Raw genomic sequence first — 18923 nt, forward strand, 5'->3', positions numbered from 1 at the left:
AAACCTTTAATCATTTTTGGACAATCTAATCAGTTCAGATTGAAGAGTAAATAACTTCAGATGTTTAAATCAAATTTCACTAAAATTGTTAATCAATCTTGTATGCCCAATATCTTTCTCATATGTAGCCTGATTGAGGCGAGTAACTAGTCAAATTGAGAGTATTGATAAGTAAAATAGAGTGAATGGACCAGACATGTAAAATGGGCCAAATATTCTGAGCAAAATTGTGACCCAACTTATTGACCTCGTGAGAACCTAAGAATTGATGTTAGTAAGTTTTGTGGGCCCCATCATGATGTGTGTCAAACATCAACACCATAGATTTGATGTGTGACCTGTAGGTTATGAGATATCTCAAAAATCATCTGTATACGAAACTCAAGTGGGCCATACCATCTAAAACTATGTGAAGACATCTTTAAAAATATAAAAGCACTTGGTGGGGCCCACATGAGTTTTAGATGCGGTTGAAACTTGGTCTAACCCCTCATCCAAGGGGGAAACACATAATGAGTGGGTTGGATATGTGAATCACATTTAGGCGGGCCCAATATATGATTATGAGTTTTAAGGAAACCCTTCTGCACTACATTTAGGTGTGTTACTTGTTACCCTTACGAGAGTAAACTTTGTGGGGTCCACTGTTATTTATTTATTTTATCCACTCCATTCATCCATGTTAACAGATAATTTGAGGTCTAAAGAACAAACAGGAACCATATCCAAAGCTCAAGTGGACCACACCACAGGAAATAGTGTGATTGAACCTCTACCATTTAAAATTTCTTGGAGGCCATAGAAGTTTTGGATCAAGCTGATGTTTGTGTTTTCTATTCATTCATATATTTTTGATATTATGAACAACCTTTAACCTTTTTCGGACAATTTGATTAGTCCAAATTGAAGAGTAAATAACTTCAGATATTTAAATAAAAATTCACTCAAATTGTTGATCAATCTTGTTTGTGTAATATCTTTCTCATATGTAGCATGATCAGGGCGAGTAACTAGTCAAATTGAGGGTAATGATTAGTAAAATAGAGTGAATGGACTAGACATGTAAAATGGGTTAAATATTCTGGTCAAAATTGTGACTCAACTTATTGACACCCTGAGAACCTAAGAATTAATGTTAGTAAGTTTTATGTAGCCCATCATGATGTGAGTCGAACATCAACACCATGCATTTGATGTGTCCCCTTTAGCTTATGAGATATCTTAAAAATCATCCGTATACGAAACTTAGGTGGGCCATACCATCTAAAACTATGTGAAGATATCTAAAAAAATATAAAAGCACTTGGTGGGGCCCACATGAGTTTTGAATGCGGCTGAAACTAGGTCTGACCCCTCATCCAAGTGGGACACACATAATGAGTGGGTTAGATATGTGAATCACATTTACGTAGGCCCAATATATAATTATGAAAGATTTAAGGAAACCCCTCTCCACTATATTATGTGGTCATGGATTGACATTCTTCATACCATTCAATGCTTTTCTTGGATCATTTTAAAATATTAACTAAAAATGGAGCGGGTCCAAGGCTTAAGTGGACTACAAAGTGGGGATTGAACATCCACCATTAAAAATAACATTTATAGAAGTTTTGGATCAAGTTGATGTATGTGTTTTCCCTTCATTCATATCTTTTTGATATTATAAACATGTTGGATGACAAATAAACATTACTGTGGGCCTAAGGAAGGTATCAACGGTGGAAATCATTATTCTACACTTTTGTGTGGCATGGTCCACTTGAGTTTTGGATTTACCAAAAATTTGGGATTAACCCACACCTGTAATGTCTCGAAAAAATCCGTACAAAGACCCGAGTACCACCTCAGGCAGAAATCTTTAATGAGTGAATCCTTTAGAAATTAGATGAAAATTAATTAAGTAATAAGCTAAATTAATCGGTGAATTATCTTAAACCACTATCTATACGAACTGCAAGACCTAAAACCATTAAAATTGCTAACTCAACATTACCTAAAAACTTAAGAGCAATCTCAAAACCCAGTTGCTCTTAGGAGCACATTGAAACTCCATATCAGACCTGGACAGTGCGACGAAAGTCTGATTACCGCGAAACTATAAGGTTATGATCGCCTTATTGGGCTTGACAAGCTTCGTGGGAATCGAGCCCAAATAGTATCCAAAAATGCACAACTTGAGCCCTGAGCAAAGAGTGTGAGAAATGCGAATATCCTTAGAAAATGAACTTAAACTTAAGTGAATTGGACCATTCGCTTACAGGTGAAATTGAAGACTACGGACCGTCAGATTCTGACCAAACTATACCCTTGGATCAGGAAAATTTTCATACATATATCAGTATACTTGTGGCCCTGATCAAGTGACGATGACCGTTGAACTGAAACAGGTCCTCCACAGTCGATCTACAAATTTGATCAGACTAAAACCTTAACCTGCCTTAGATCTATGGTCAGGGAACTTACTCCATGATGTAGGTGAGTAATGGGCCTCCAGATGAGTCCCATTTGCCTGAAACAGACACCCTTTAGCTATTACCTAAGTATACCATAGCCTTGGGGCCATTAACATCAGTTCTGGGCCTATCTAAAGACCTTAAACCACTCCTCTCATTCCATATGAATTCTCTAACCCTAGAAGAGAAAAGAGAGAAAACAGGAGAGAAGAGTGAGGAGAAGAGAGAGAGATTAGTGGATCGTTACTGGGATTTACTCCCACTACTCCACGTAACGAATCTCCACCACCCTATCGTTACACCATCGATTCTAACTTCGATTTATGTAAGAAATCCTAATCCTAATCTTATTTTAGGAATTCAAGTAGAGGAATTTATGAAATAGCTAACCTATTCCATTGCTTAGGTGTCTTACGTTCGGTTTACTGGAATATAGTGTTCAAACCAAGTTCGAAACGAGCAAATCGATGAAAGGTGCAGACTATAAATGTTTAGGTTATGGTTTTCAAGGCTTTCAATGTTAGCAATGATTTATGCTTGACTTGATTGCTACCATATGATATTAGCTACGGCATTTTGTTTGATAAACTATACATGTGTGAAATATGTGAATATAAAATGCATTCTATGTGTTTGTTGAAATGTTTGAATGAAAGTGAAATTATGAATTATGCTGGCCATGCCTATTAATCCAGAATACATGTTCGTTGTATGTATGACAACCCCTTTATGAAAGGATTTGTCATAAAATATACTATAACTAGATTAGTTCATGTATGTAGTATTATGTAGTCTAAGTGTTTGTTAAAATGTCTGAATGAGATTTTGTTGATGGATTGTACTTAATAAGTGTATTAAGACAGGATTCTTAGTGTCCTTAGTCATATGATTAGTTTTCTTCATGTATTGCAAATTGTCAGATGAAATGCATTTAAATGTTAACTTGTTGAATGTGTTTGATAAAATGCTCAAATGAGATTTAGTTTGTAGTATTTGTTAAATGCTGATATGAGTAATATATACGATTCCCTATTGCATTTGAGTATGTTTGGGACTACCACTTAGTCCAGGCAATCAGTAATGGCTCCTGATTGAGTGGCTGAACTAGTTTCACCACGTTAGATATGTTCGAGGAATCTGAGTTGTACAGTGATTGTCGACAGTGGTTAGGCCATGCGGAGTGCTTACGGGCACTATGTCAATCAACTCAACATGCGCTCGTACCAATCGCACTTGTCAAATAACCCGATTGGCCTATTGTGTGTTTACCCTGTATGGACACTACTGTTTGAATCTAAGGTACCACTTACCAATGTAAAACCCGTTTAACCACAATACCAAGAGCCGCTAAGACTCATGAGCCAGACATCGTGGTGTATGGGACACCATGGTCGAGCTGTTGACTTACGCTGGGGTGACGAGCCTCCCCGTAATGACCAGTGAGCAACCCAAACTCGTGAGCTGAATATGGTGGTGTATGAGACAGTGTATTCAAGCTGTCGGCCTACATTCAGGTGACAAGCCTCCCATAGTGACCTCGAGTATAAATTAGGCCTACACTAAGGTGACGAGCCTCTCCGTAGCAACCTTGAGTGTGAACTTGTGAACTTACCTATCCACTACTTTTTTTCAGGGGTGATGCCCTACAACTTGCCTATCGTATGTGATTAACTAGGACTAACGACCCTAGATGGATCATTGTTTGGGTAAGTGATGAAAACAGAGGTACCTTAGCTTCCCAAATCTGCTGTATGAACAAGCCTAATAAAATTACTTTTTTTTTGTTTGGCTCAATGCCTTGCAGATGATTTTCATTTTAAAATCTAGAGAGTTACAAAAGCCAATCTCAGGAAAGAACAAAGAAAAAGGAGCAGTTGCTGAGCTCTGCAGCTGATATGATACAACGGGCAGAAACTCATGGCTTGTTTCCCTCAACATAGAAGAACGAAACGTTCATCATTTCTCTTTGTCATACAGTCATCAGTTGCAAAATGGCCTAGCAATCTTGTCACTTGGACTCAACACCCTTCTCATTGCAAGTACCAGAGGGGTCTGCATTCCTGATAATCCACGGATGATCTAGAATTTTCTCGAGGGAGAGTCTCTTCAAAGAATCCTTCACCAGAAGCCGACATATCAGGTCCTTTGCTTCTGCAGACACATGAGGGGTGGGAGGAAAACTCAAGTCAATCTCCAGTATCCTTCTGAATGTATCTTCCTGGCTCTCGGCTTCGAAAGGTGGGGCACCATAAAGGAACTCAAACAAGAGGATGCCCAAGGTCCAGTTGTCGGCTGTGTAGTCATGTGCTTTGTTTGTTACCATTTCTGGTGCTAAATAATCCAAAGTTCCGCACATGGTGTGCCTCTTCGTTCTGGATTGTACTGACCATCCAAAATCTGCAATTTTCAGTCGGCTCTCCAAATCCAGCAACAGATTCTCAGGCTTGATATCCCTGTGAATGACATGCTTCTCGTGGCAGTAAGCCAATGCCTTTGCCGGACTCACAATATAAGTGGCGGCCCATCTTTCTGAAAGGTACTCTGACTTCCTAAGCTCTTTAAAGAGCTCTCCCCGAGTGGCATACTCAAGAATCAAGAAAATGCGGTCCTCATCATCGAACCAACCGAAGAGGCAGAGAACATTGGGGTGGCTGAGGCTGCTCTAGATCTCGATCTCCCGCCGCAGTTGGTGGTGGAGCCGGTACTTTTCCAGCTGTTCTTTGAATATGATCTTGAGTGTGACAATGTATTTTCTTTGTTTTTCTCGTGCGAGGTAGACCTTTCTGAATTTTCCTCGTCCTAGCGGCTTGCCGATGTTGAAATCTTGGAGACGCCATGGTGGAAGGGCGGGGATGGATTTTTCTTCAGGGACTTTGGCCATGGGATCTGATCTTGGTTTTGATGATTTGGATGGAGAGAAAGAGAGAGGGGGGGGGGGGGAAGAGCCTAATAAAATTACTTGGCTAACACGACCATGTACCACATTGCATGTGCTTTGGCGAGGAAGTGCACGTTTAGGGAGTTTTCCATGCACGATCGTGAGATGATGTCACTGAGGGAATGCAAGCGAGGGCATGCATCATTGCGCATATCATTCCTACATTAACAAGAGTACTTAAGATATGATTGTTGTATTGCTTTATCATTACTGCTTGAATGAATTAATAACATATTAACCTTTGCCTCATAATACCACTGAGTTGATTACTCACTCCCACTCTAGGATGGTGTTTTAAAACACCAACTAGACTCTGATGTAGATGTAAGTTGTGATGCGGCTTACGTGACAGAGCCGGACTTCATGGATGAGGAGGAGGAATTCTCCTATATTCAGCTATCAGGCGGGTCTCTGTAGACCTTGTTCCGATTCGACTGGATTACGGGATTACATGGACTAGTTGGACAGTTATGTTATGATATTTTGTAAATTTTGGAATAAATACTTGTACATATTCAGCCTGAAATAGATTCATACTCCGGATGGTGAAACACTTTCATGTTATAATTCGAGTACTTAAGTCTTCCCCTTGCTTAATTTAATTGCACCTGGAATATGATATGTTATTTTAGATTAATCCCACTCATGTTTAATGCACTAACATGACATTTAATCATCATTATCTAAGTTGCATAAGTGATGCGTTGGAACTCGGGAGTTGAGCTTTGCTCGACCCTCGATTTTTGGGGTGTTACGAGTTTGTATCAGAGCATGATTTGGATTAAACAGGATCTGGATTATGGTAACAAGATGTGCACTAACGTATTTTGACTTAGATGAGGGCGATAAAATGTAGAAATGATCATAAGATCCCAAGTTTCACTAACATGCGAAACTGACCCTTGAAGTGTGACCTGTATGCATCTGTGATCATGTGAAATGATCTCAATTCCTTTCTCGGCGGTCAATTGACGGGTTTTGATGATAATTTGACGAATCCCACTCTCAAATGACCCAGAAAGCGTGAATACGTACTTGTTGGGACCCGTAACCACCTTAAACGGACAAGGGGGCCCAAACCATAAAAATCGGTGGGACTCAGGGGGTCCCCTACACATTTTCGGCACCCCGGGAGGGGGGTGGGCACCGCCCAGGGGCGGCGGCACTGCGCCAACCGCGGCGCACCATGGTCCACTCCAGCGGGCCCGGGGGTCCGACGGCCGGCCGCCCTTCCCATATGTGTGGGGCTATGCAAATTTGTGTGGGGCCCTTTATTTTGCCCCCTTTGCCTTATTTTCACTCCACTTTACCCCTCCTAGCTCTCAAAACCCCTCAAAAACCTTATTTTTCTTGTCAAATCTTCATCCCATACTCCATCTTCTTCATCTTCTTCAATACACATACACTCACCACAATATCCCTCAAAAACCCATCTCCTACCACTTTCTATCTCCCTATTTCTTCTCATTTGACCACACAAATCCCTCTTTGTGTCTCATAAACCCCAAAACCCACCAACCTTTCTCACCTTGCAAGCATTTCCAACCTTATGGCCCTTTTTGAGATAGTGGCTGCCATATTCTCGCTCTCCACACTCCTTTCTCACAGGGAAAGAGAAGGGCGTCCACGGATGAAGCCGAGCCTAGCCGTCCAACCCGTCCGAGGAAGAAAGCAGGTGCAAGAGCAAGTACAAGCGCCGCATGAGAGCAACGGACAAAGTGGGATCTCGATCCCCAGATTCCACTTGAAAGAGTTCTACCGGAGAGCATCGGACACGGTAAGTTTCATGGCCGTAAATTTATATTTGAATGCAAGTCTCATGTTATTTGGGCTGTATCTAGTAATGGACCTCCTGTTAGAATCTGGGTGGGGTCACATATTTGAATGCAAGTCTCATGCATGTGAAAATATTGTCCGAGCCTTCTATGCCCACATACGGGATCCACTACTAGAGCCTCTACAGTTCACTATTTCCGTAGGAAGACGGGAAGTAATAATCAATGTAGATGTGATGGCCCGAATCATGGGAATTGCACGTGGTGAAGTGCATGCTAATGAATCTCATCTCAAGAGTATGTGAGAAAGACATCGTCGTACGCAGTTTCTTTGTCCCCGACTGGTTTACTGGAAGAGAGGCAATTGCCTCCCATCGACCAAATTGACAGACAATTTCTGCCTGCTCCACCACATATTCACATATAATATGTATCCTACATGGGGCAACCGTACTGAATGCACTCATTTGATGGTGGACTTCCTGTACAAAGCTGGGCGAGGAGACAAGCTGTGTCTACCTACGTTTGCCCTATTACAGATAATCTAGACCATGTGCTCTATTAGGAGAGATGTCTCACTTCCATTTGGTCAACTTATATGCAAGATTGCTCGAGAGTTCGGCTACAAACTTAACATGGATGAGCTTGCGCCGATCCACTTCATTAATGACATTACGCTCAACAACATAGGAATTGGCCCTCGAAAATGTCAAGCCCAACTTGATGAGTATGGGGGGGAGATAGAAAGTGAGGAAGAAAGTAATGAAATAGAGGAAGAGAGTAATGAAGAAGAGGAAGAAAATGAGACAGAAGACGGAAGTAAGGAAGAAGAGGAGGAGGCCGAAGATTCTGATGAGGGTCCTCCAACTGCTACACATGGGCATCACCATGATCAGGCCGCCCTGGAAGCCTGCCTGGCTCAGATTGAAGAAAACTAGGCCGCCCTGAGACAAGAGGTCAAGGAGACCCAGGCCGAACTGAAGTAAAAGCTTGAAGAGAGTCAAGCTTATATGAAGAAGAGATTTAAGAAGATGTCTTGCACTCTCAAGGCCCTCCTGTGCTGTATGTAGGACATGGGTGCTCCTCCACCATCTCCAAATTCGGACGGCTAGTCATACGATGCAGTCGTCTTTTAGTTTGCTTTGTTTCTAGTTTTCTTTTGTAATAGCCTTGGTAGGCTTGGTAGGCTATTAGTGTGTTTAGTGTTTAAAACTTATGTTAGAATAGCTGGCATGCATCTTTTGTCATGATCCATGTAAGACTATATGTCATATATTGTGACGATTTTAGTTAAATGAAATGCATGAAGCTTATTTGATTTGGAATGTGAATTGTGTTGGGATAAGTGTGTGTTAGTATGTTAAATCTTACATGGGTTGCACCCTATGTTTTATATAGGGAATGCCATCTAAGAACACTCGGATCACTGCACGTCTCGCACTTGGTAAATCATTTGACAGGGCACCTCCCCTAAGCGATAGCCACACGGACCCTACTTTGGGCTCTGATAGTGACACCATGCCAGATTCTCAGCCGGCCACTGGCCCCACGAATGGGCCAACACCTAATGCACCACTGGTTCCAGAACAGAACCGTGCGTCTACCTTGATGCCATGCATGCCTCATGCAGCTCCTCCTCCTGATAGGTTAGAGCAGATGATGCTCCTAATGCAGCAGCAGCAGCAAGTTTGGACCACAATCGCAGGGGCCCTCGCATAGAACATGAATATGGTCCCACCTGCACCACATGTGCAGCCTATTGGGAATATGAATGCCTGCGTCTTATTTGAACGCTTTCAGCGTTTCTGACCTCCTACCTTTACAGGCACTCATAGGCCCGAGAAGGTCGAATATTGGCTCAATCGCATCTCTAAGATGCTAAAGCCACTGCACTGCACTGAGGTAGGTAAGTGGAGTTAGTCACTTATATGTTCGAGAAGGAGGCCAGTCTTTGGTGGGACAACGTCCTACGAATAGTGGCCCTTGGATACGTATGGACATGGGATGCGTTTGAGACTCGCTTCTATGGGAAGTACTTCCCCCTCACTTACCATAATGAAAAGGAGGGTGAGTTTCTTAGCCTCCAACAGGGAGGGATGACCATGTCAGAGTATGAGAACTGCTTCACGGAGCTAGCCAGATATACTCCTTTGATACTAGCAGACGAGCTAATGAAGATGCGGTGATTTTCTGAGGGTCTGCGACTTGAAATCCGCGAGAAAATGTGTTGTGCTGGCATTCCTAATTATGCTGAGCTAGTGAACATGTCCCCGCGAGCTGAGCAAGATGGGGATAGACTATCCTGTACACATGTGCCCATGGGCCCGAGGCCCTAACCAGACTTGCCGAACCGACCATTCATCGGCAAGAGGCCACGTGCAGATTCGCCTTCCAGGCTTATGGCTCCACCGACCCAGCAGAGGCGATCTAATATATGGTGTACCTACTATAAGAGGTTGGGCCATACAGATACTTATTGCTTTACCAAGATGAGAGATAACGGCTTTACGCCGCCTCAAAAAATCAACCGTCAATTACCTCAAGCCATTTCAGCTCCACCTCTACGATCAGCACCGCCAACACAGCCTTTTTACACACTGAATGTACCTCGAAGTAGGCCGCCTCAACGACCTATGGCAGCATAGACGAATCGTTCTCAACAAGCGCGTGTGCATATGCTTGCAGCTGAAGCATCTAAGTCAGCAACTACAGTGCCTTTAGCCTTTGAAGTAACTGCCCACATCTAAGGTATACCAGTTTTTCTATTGGTGGACACTGGGTCCACTATTTCAATGATATCATACTCTACGGTCAAGCATTTAGGGTTGAATACTATCCTTATGGTTGGGGTGAGAGTCATTACAGCAGCAGGAACCTTCACAGATGTCATTAAGCTTTGTAAGGGTTGTTTGATAGACTTAGGAAGCAGGGTGGTGTCTGTTATCTTGATCGTCACCACTATATACCATTACGACATCATCCTCGGCATGGATTGGCTTACTGAAATGAAGGCCGAGATCGACTACGAGACCCGATTGGTGATGGCACACGGGCTCGAAAATACGACCTTCACTTTCCCCGTTCATGTTAGTTGCCCCTTCCAGGTTCTTTATTATGCTGCCCTATTGAAAGATCATAATGGTCCAACACTTGGAAACATGCCCATGGTCTAGGACTTCTAGGAAGTATTTAAGACGATCCCTGGATTACCTCTTCGACACGAGATCGATTTTACTATCGATCTTGTGCCTGGTGCGCCACCCATTTTCTTACCCACGTATCGCATGCCTCCATATGAAATGGAGGAATTGAGGCGACAGATTGATGATTTGTTAGATTCAGGTTTCACACGACTGAGTGTATCTCCTTGGGGAGCACATATGTTGTTTGTGAAGAAGAAGGATGGATCATTGTGATTGTGTATTGATTATTGCAAGTTGAACCAAGTGACAGTGAAAAACAAGTATCCCTTGCCCAAGATAGATGATTTGTTTGACCAGTTGAAAGGGGCACAATATTTCTCGAAGATCGACTTACAGTCCGGATACCATCAGTTGCTCGTCAGGGATGAAGACGTGCAGAAGACGGCATTCAGAACCAGTTTTGTGCACTATGAGTTCCTTGTGATGTCGTTCAGACTTACGAACGCATCGGCAGTGTTCATGGACCTCATGAACCGGGTGTTTCAGCTGTACCTGTATAGGTTCATCATTATATTTATAGATGACATTTTGATATACTCCAAGAGCTAAAAGGATCACGAGAAGCACCTACGAGCAGTCTTCAATACTCTCAAGAAGAACCAGTTATTTACTCAGTACAAGAAATGCGCCTTCTGGAAGGAAGAAGCCAAGTTCCTAGGACATGTTATGTCCAAGGAAGGTATCGCTGTGGACCTTGCTAAGGTGGCCGCAGTTCAGGACTAGGAGCAGCCCGGTTCAGTTACAGAAGTGAGTTTTCTAGGACTTGCTGGCTACTATCGCCAATTCATTAAATATTTTTTCCAAGATAGCCAGACCATTGTCTTAGCTTACTCAAAAGGATATTAAGTTTGCCTGTAATGAGAAGGCATAAGTAGCCTTTCAAGAACTAAAGGACAAGCTAACATCAGCACCCGTGCTAGTATTGCCAGAGCAAGGGGTCAGATATATGATATACACCGACGCGTCTTATGTTGGTTTGGGTTGTGTTCTTATGCAGAAGGACAAGGTGATCGCCTATGCCTTGCAACAGTTGAGGAAGTATGAAGAAAATTACCATATGCATGACCTAAAATTGGTAACAGTTATCTTTGTATTAAAGATTTGGAGACATTACCTCTGCGGAGAGGAGTTCGAGCTCTTTTGCGACCACAAGAACCTCAAGTATATATTCACGCAGAGAGACTTGAATATGAGGCAGCAGCGATGGATGGAAACCTTGAAAAACTTTAAGTTTGAGGTCTCCTACCATCCTAGTAAGGCTAACCTTGTGGCAGATGTGTTAGGCCGCAAGAAGACAATAGAATTTGCTACTTCACTAATGATTGAAGAATGGAACGTAGTAGAGTTTGTGCGAGACTTTGAACAAAAGCTTACGGTAGAGGAGCCGTTCATGAGCATCACACATATTCGTATACAGTCACTTGTTGATGACCAGATCATTGTGGCTCAGAGGGAAGATGATTGGTTGGTGAAGATGAGAAAACGAGATAGTGACGATGAAGACTCTGAATGGAGAGTTGGTTCGAATGGGGGTTTACATTATCGTGGCCGCCTATGCGTCCCAAATCTTCATGACTTAAGAAAGGAAGTTCTCGAAGCAACTCACAATTCAAATATGGTGATGCATCCTGGTAGTACAAAGATGTATTGAGATATGAAGCGTTCGTACTAGTGGGATAACACGAAGGCCCACATAGCAGATTTTGTATCTCGTTGTCTCACATGCCAGCAGGTCAAGGCCGAGCATCGCCGACCTCTTGGATTGCTTTAACCCATGCCCATAGCTGAATGGAAGTGGGATTTCATATCTATGGATTTCATTACCGGGTTATCGAAGATGAGGAAGGGACAAGACTCCATTTGGGTGATTGTGGACCGATTAACGAAATCAGCTCATTTCCTTCCAATTAAAATTTCGAACTCAGCGGATGATTTAGTCAAGCTGTACATCAAGGAGATAGTACGTCTGCATGGAGTGCCTATGGATATTGTGTCGGATCGAGATACGTGATTCACGTCTATCTTTTGGACTCGAATCTAGAAAGCAATGGGGGTGAAATTGAAGTTCAATACCGCGTTCTACCCACGGACTAACGGGCAGATGGAACGAGTAAATCAGGTGTTAGAAGACATGTTGCGAGCATGTGTGCTCGACTTCAAAGACAGTTGGGATGACTATCTTCCCTATACAAAGTTCGCTTATAACAACAGCTTTCAAGTGAGCATTGGCATGACTCCCTACGAGGCACTGTATGGGCGCCCTTGTCGAGCACCCCATTGTTGGGCAGAAGTTGGCGAGAGAAGCCTGATTGGCCCAATTTTAGTACAGGCGACCTCTGAGAAGATTGACACTATCAAGCATCGACTTCTTGTAGCACAGAGCAGACAGAAGAGCTACGCCGATACATGACGGCAACAATTGGAATTCGAAGTTGGGGACCATGTATTTCTTAAGGTTTCCCCAATGAAGGGAGTACTTCGTTTCAGCAAGAAAGGGAAGCTTACGCCGAGATTTATTAGCCCATTCTAGATTCTGGATTAAGTGGGTGTGGTAGCATACCGTCTCGCTTTGCCCACACCACTCGCAAGCGTGCACAACATATTTCACGTATCGATGCTGAAGAAATGCGTTCCTAGTCCTACTCACATTATCAAGTGGGATCAGGTGCAGTTGAGTGAAGATGCTACCTATGTACTGCGACCTACTCGTATCTTGGATAGGAAGGAATAGGTGCTACGCAGTAAAATTATCCCTCTTGTGAAAGTATTGTGGACTCACCACACTGAGGAAGAGGCGACCTGGAAAATGGAAGCCAAAGTTCATAAGAATTAGTCTCCAATTCTCGAGGAGTATGAAAAGGTACTAATTTCGAGGATGAAATTTTTTGTTAACGGGGGTAGATTATAACGTCTTGGAAAAATCCGTACAAAGACCTGAATACCACCTCAGGTAGATATCTTTAATGAGCGAATCCTTTAGAAATTAGATGAAAATTAATTAAGTAATAAGCTAAATTAATTAGTGAATTATCTTGAACCACTATCTATATGAACTGCAAGACCAAAAACCATTAGAATCACTAACTCAACATTACCTAAAAACCTAGGAGCAATCTCAAAACCCAGTTGCTCTCGGGAGCACATTGAAACCCCGTATCGGACCTGGATCGTGCGTCGAAAGTCCGATTACTGTGAAACTATAAGGTTATGACTGCCTTATTGGGCTTGACAAGCATCGTAGGAATCGAGCCCAAATAGTATCCAGAAACGTACAACTTAAGCCCAGAGCAAAGAGTGTGAGAAACGCGAATATCCTTAGAAAATGAACTCAAACTTAAGTGAATTGAACCATTTGCTTATGAGTAAAATTGAAGACTACGGACCCTCAGATTCCGACCAAACTATACCCTTGGATCAGGGAAATTTTTCTACATATGTCGGTATACTTGTAGTCCTGATCGAGTGACGATGACCGTTGAACTGAAACAGGTCCTCAACAGTCGATTTACAAATCTGATCGATCGAAACCTTAACTTGGCTTAGATCTATAGTTAGGGAACTTACTCCATGACGTAGGTGAGTAATGAGCCTCCATATGAGTCTCGTTTGCCCAAAACAGAAACCCTTTGGCTATAACCTAAGTATACCATGGCCTTGGGGCCATTGACATCAGTTCTGGGCCTATATAAAGACCTTAAACCACCCCTCTCTCATTCCATACGAATTCTCTAACCCTTGGAGAGAAAAGAGAGAAAAGAGGAGAGAAGAGTAAGGAAAAGAGAGAGAGAGATCTGTGGATTGTTGCTGGGATTCACTCCCACTACTCCACGTACCGAATCTCCACCACCGCATCGCTACACCATCAATTATAATATTATTTTAGGAATCCAAGTAAAGGAATCTATGAAATAGCTAACCTATTTCATTGCATAGGTGTCCTACGTTCAGTTTACAGGAATATAGTGTTCGAATCAAGTTTGAAACGAGCAAACCGACGAAAGGTGCGGACTATAAATGTTTAGGTTATGGTTTTCAAGGCTTTCAATGTCAGTAATGATTTATGCTTGACTTGATTGTTGCCATATGATATTAGTTACGACATTCTGTTTGATAAACTATACATGTATGAAATATGTGAATATAAAATGCATTTTATGTGTTTTTTGAAATGTTTTAATGAAAGTGAAATTATGATTTATGTTGGCCATGCCTATTAACTTAGAATACATATTCGTTGTATGTGTGACAACTCCTTTATGAAAGGATTTGTCATAATATATACTATAACTAGATTAGTTCATGTATGTAGTATTATGTAGTCTAAGTGTTTGTTAAAATGTCTGAATGAGATTTTGTTGATGGATTGTACTTAATAAGTGCATTGAGATAGGATTCTTAGTTTCCTTAGTCATATGATTAGTTTTCTTCATGTATTGCAAATTGTCACTATATGATTTGTGGATGAAATGCATATGTATGTTAATTTGTCAAATATGTTTGAAAAAATGCTCAAATGAGATTTATGTTTGTATTATTTATTAAATGTTGATATGAGTAATATATGCAATTCCCTATTGCATTTGAGTATGTTTGGGACTACTACTTAGTCCAGGCAATCGGTAATGGCTCCTAATTGAGTGGTCGAACTAGTTTCTCCATGTTAGATACGTTTGAGGAATCCAAGTCGTACGGTGATTGTTGACAGTCGTTAGGCCATGCGGAGTGCTTACGTGCTCTATGTCGATCAACTGAACGTGCGCTCATACCAATCGCACTTGTCAAATAACCTGATTAGCCTATTGTATGTTTACCCTGTATAGACACTACTGCTTGAATCTAAGGTATCACTTACCAATGTAAAACCCATTTAACCATAGTACCAAGATCCGCTAAGACTCATGAGCCGGACTTAGTAGTGTTTGGGACATCGTAATCAAGCCGTCGGCCTACACTAGGGTGACGAGCCTCCCCATAGTGACCAGTGAGCAACCCAAACTCGTGAGCCGAATATGGTGGTGTATGGGACACTGTATTCGAGCTGTCAGCCTACATTCAGATGACGAGCCTCCCATAGTGACCTCGAGTATAAATTAGGCCTATGCTGAGGTGACGAGCCTCTCCGTAGCAACCTCCAGTGTAAACTCATGAACTTACATATCCACTACTTTTCTTTAGGGGTGATACCCCACAACTTGCCTATCGTATGTGATTAACTAGGACTGATGACCCTAGATGGATCATTATTTAGGTAAGTGATAAAAATGAACGTACCTAAGCTTCCCAAATCTATTGTATGCATAAGCCTAATAAAATTACTTAGCTAACATGACTATGCAGCACATTGCATGTGCTTTGGCAAGGAAGCGCACGTTTAGGGAGTTTGCCATGTGTGATCGTGAGATGATGTCGCTGAGGGAGTGCAGGTGAGGGCATGCATCATTACGCATATCATTCTTGTATTAACAAGAGTACTTAGGATATGATTGTTGTATTGCTCTATCATTACTTCTTGACTGAATTGATAACATGTTAACCTTTACCTTATAGTACCACTGAGTTGATCACTCACTCCTACTCTAGGACAGTGTTTTAAAATACCAACCAGACTATGATGTAGATGCAGATTGTGATGCGGCTTACATGACGGAGCCGGACTTCATGGATGAGGAGGAGGAATTCTCCTATATTTAGCTATCAGGCAGGTCTCTATAGACCTTGTTCTGATTCGATGATATTACAGGGTTACATGGACTAGTTAGACAGTTATATTATGATATTTTGTAAATTTTGGAACAAATACTTGTATATATTCATCCTGTAACAGATTCATACTCCGGTTGGTGAAGCACTTTCGTGTTATAATTCAAGTACTTAAGTCTTCCGCTTGCTTAATTTAATTGCACATGGAGTACGATATGTTATTTAGGATTAATCCCACTTATGTTTAATGAACTAACATGGACAACATTTAATCATCATTATCTAAGTTGCATAAGTGATGCGTTGGAACTTGGGAGTTGAGCTTTGCTCGACCCCCGATTTTTGGGGCGTTACAATACCGTTCATCTATTTTTTGAGATCATTTTATAGAATTATCCAAAAAATGAATCATGTCCAAAGATTAAATGGACCACACCACAAATAAGGGGAACAAATTAGCTCCTCACCCTACACCATCCAATGGCTGGTGGTTGGTGCTGTGTGGGCCCCACCATGATGTATGTGTATAATCTATGTTGTCCATCTATTTTTAAAGATCATCTTATGGCATGAGACCAAAAATGAGGCATATCCCAATTTGAAATGGACCACATGACAAGAAATAGTGTTGAATGAGCGTCAACCATTTAAAACATTCCGGGGCGATAAAAGTTTTGGATTGAGATGATTTTTGTTTTTCCCTTCATCTAGGCCTGTATGACCTAATAAACAGATTGGATGCCAAATAAACAATACAGTGGGCCTTACGAGGATTTTAATGATGAATATCTAATCACTATTGTTTTCATGTGGCGTGGTCCACCTGATATTTATATACCTCTCATTTTTGGGCCCCACCATGAGTACGTTTTATATCCACACCTTCCATCCATTTGGAGAGATCATTTTAGGGCAATATCCAAAGATAAATCCAAAGCTCCAGTGGACCCTAGCACAGAAAACAGTGGGGATAGTGACACCCACCATTAAAAACTTCTAAAGGCCACGAAAGTTTTAGATCAAGCTGATATTTGTGTTTTACCTTATTTCATGTCTTTTTTAACTTTTGAACAGGTTGGATTTCAAATAAAAATTATGGTGGGCCTTAGGATAGTTTCAACGGTGGGAATCACTCTCCCCACTATTTTCTTTCGTGAGGTCCACTACATCTTTTTATCTGTCTCATTCTTTGGCTCATGCCCTAAAATAATATCTCAAAATGGATGGACAGTGTGGATACAACACATACATCATAGTGGGGCCCACAGAACTTGTTGACGTCACTTCAGTAGCCAACTCGTACTCAACCTATCTAAGCCGTGTGCCCGTGCGGCAGTCTCTCTCTCTCTCTCTCTCTCTCTCTCTCTGTCTTGCACCCTCTCCCTCCTCTCGCTCTCTATCTCTCTTCCTCTCTCTCTGATCTCTCCACCCTCTTCTCTCTCTGTGTCTCTCTTTTCCTCTCTCTCTGATCCCTCTTGCGGTCCATTGCTGAACGCCCTACCCATGCATGCCCTCTCTCTCTCTCTAAAGCTCGGTTGAAGGTCATTCATGACAGTGAGGTATCTTTCTCTCTCTCTCAATCTCAATACTGATTTAGGGATTTGGGGATTGGTACATAGGCACTTCAAAATTACTTAGGGCGTGTTTGGGCAGTGGGATTAGAAGGGATTAGGTGGGATGGAATTGCATCTGGTCCACATTGAGGTGTGGTACACTTAAGATTTGGATCTGCTTTATTTTTTTGATCATGCCCTAAAATAATCTTTCAAAACGAATGAACAACATAGATGTAATACACATACATCAAGGTGGGCCCACAGTTAAGGATGGATATGCGATATCAAGGTATTCCATAACAGTAACAATGACTGTAATGGTTGTTACAGCCTCCTATCTTTTATTGAAAAAAATTGTTTCAGCCCTGTAATGGAACCTACTGGCCATTTTTTTTATGCCTAGCTTCTTATATATTTTATTGTTGGTGATCTATTGTGAAGATAGCCTACTTAAGTTACTTGTATCAATATGTCATTTAGGTTTTCATGTTGATTCACATTCTCTCCCGCACTAGTGATTGTTCATCATGTTACATTGTGATGTTGTAGCCATCACTTTCAGAAGGATTAGGTCACCTCTTTGTTATGACCTGTCATAATCCCACACAAATTTTCTTACCTTTACTATTGTCAACTAAATTTTACAACTGACCAGAGTCCCCAGTGAGTAATGACACATTACATTGCTTAAAGTGTAGATTCATAATGTTGAGGCTTTCATCTCCATTGAGATGGATGAATATCTGATTCTTCATTTTCTTTGGATTTCCCAAAGACCTAGGGAAAAAATGATAGCTTAATAACCTTGGTTGATGAAAAGAATCTTCTCATAAAGTATGATGCGAATTACCTCAAATAGTCGTGCATTTGAAATAAGTCTTTCACACAAATCATAATAAAGATATCCTGTGACAAAAGCCAAATGACTGCATACGGGAACCTACAACAAGTAAAAAATCTACGGATTAACAGGCATAAAAGAACATTCATAGTTTTGTATAAACTAATATGAAGGGATCTTACACTACAGACGAGGGCTGTTGCTGCCTCTTTTATTTTATCAACAATGACATCAGGACCCAAAGATCTCCTAGTACAGCACGGTTGGTAATGTGTTGACGTGTCAAAGCTCTATGGGACTCACTCTGTTGCATGTGTTACATCCACACCGTCCATCCATTTTGCCGGATCATTTTAGGGCATAAACCCAAAAATGAGGCATATCCAAAGCTCAAGTGGACCACACAGGAAACAGTAGGGATTGAATGCCTACCATTGAAAACTCCTTAAGAGGC

The 18923-nt window shown here is 41.6% G+C and overlaps 1 pseudogene; it reads right to left on the minus strand.

Annotated features, from left to right (window-relative positions):
* Positions 1-4230: 4230 nt before the first annotated feature.
* LOC131250113 (serine/threonine-protein kinase Aurora-3-like) lies at positions 4231-5369 on the minus strand (annotated as a pseudogene).
* Between the last annotated feature and the right edge of the window lie 13554 nt (positions 5370-18923).

Source organism: Magnolia sinica, chromosome 6 (assembly GCF_029962835.1).
Source record: "Magnolia sinica isolate HGM2019 chromosome 6, MsV1, whole genome shotgun sequence".
NCBI lineage: Eukaryota > Viridiplantae > Streptophyta > Magnoliopsida > Magnoliales > Magnoliaceae > Magnolia > Magnolia sinica.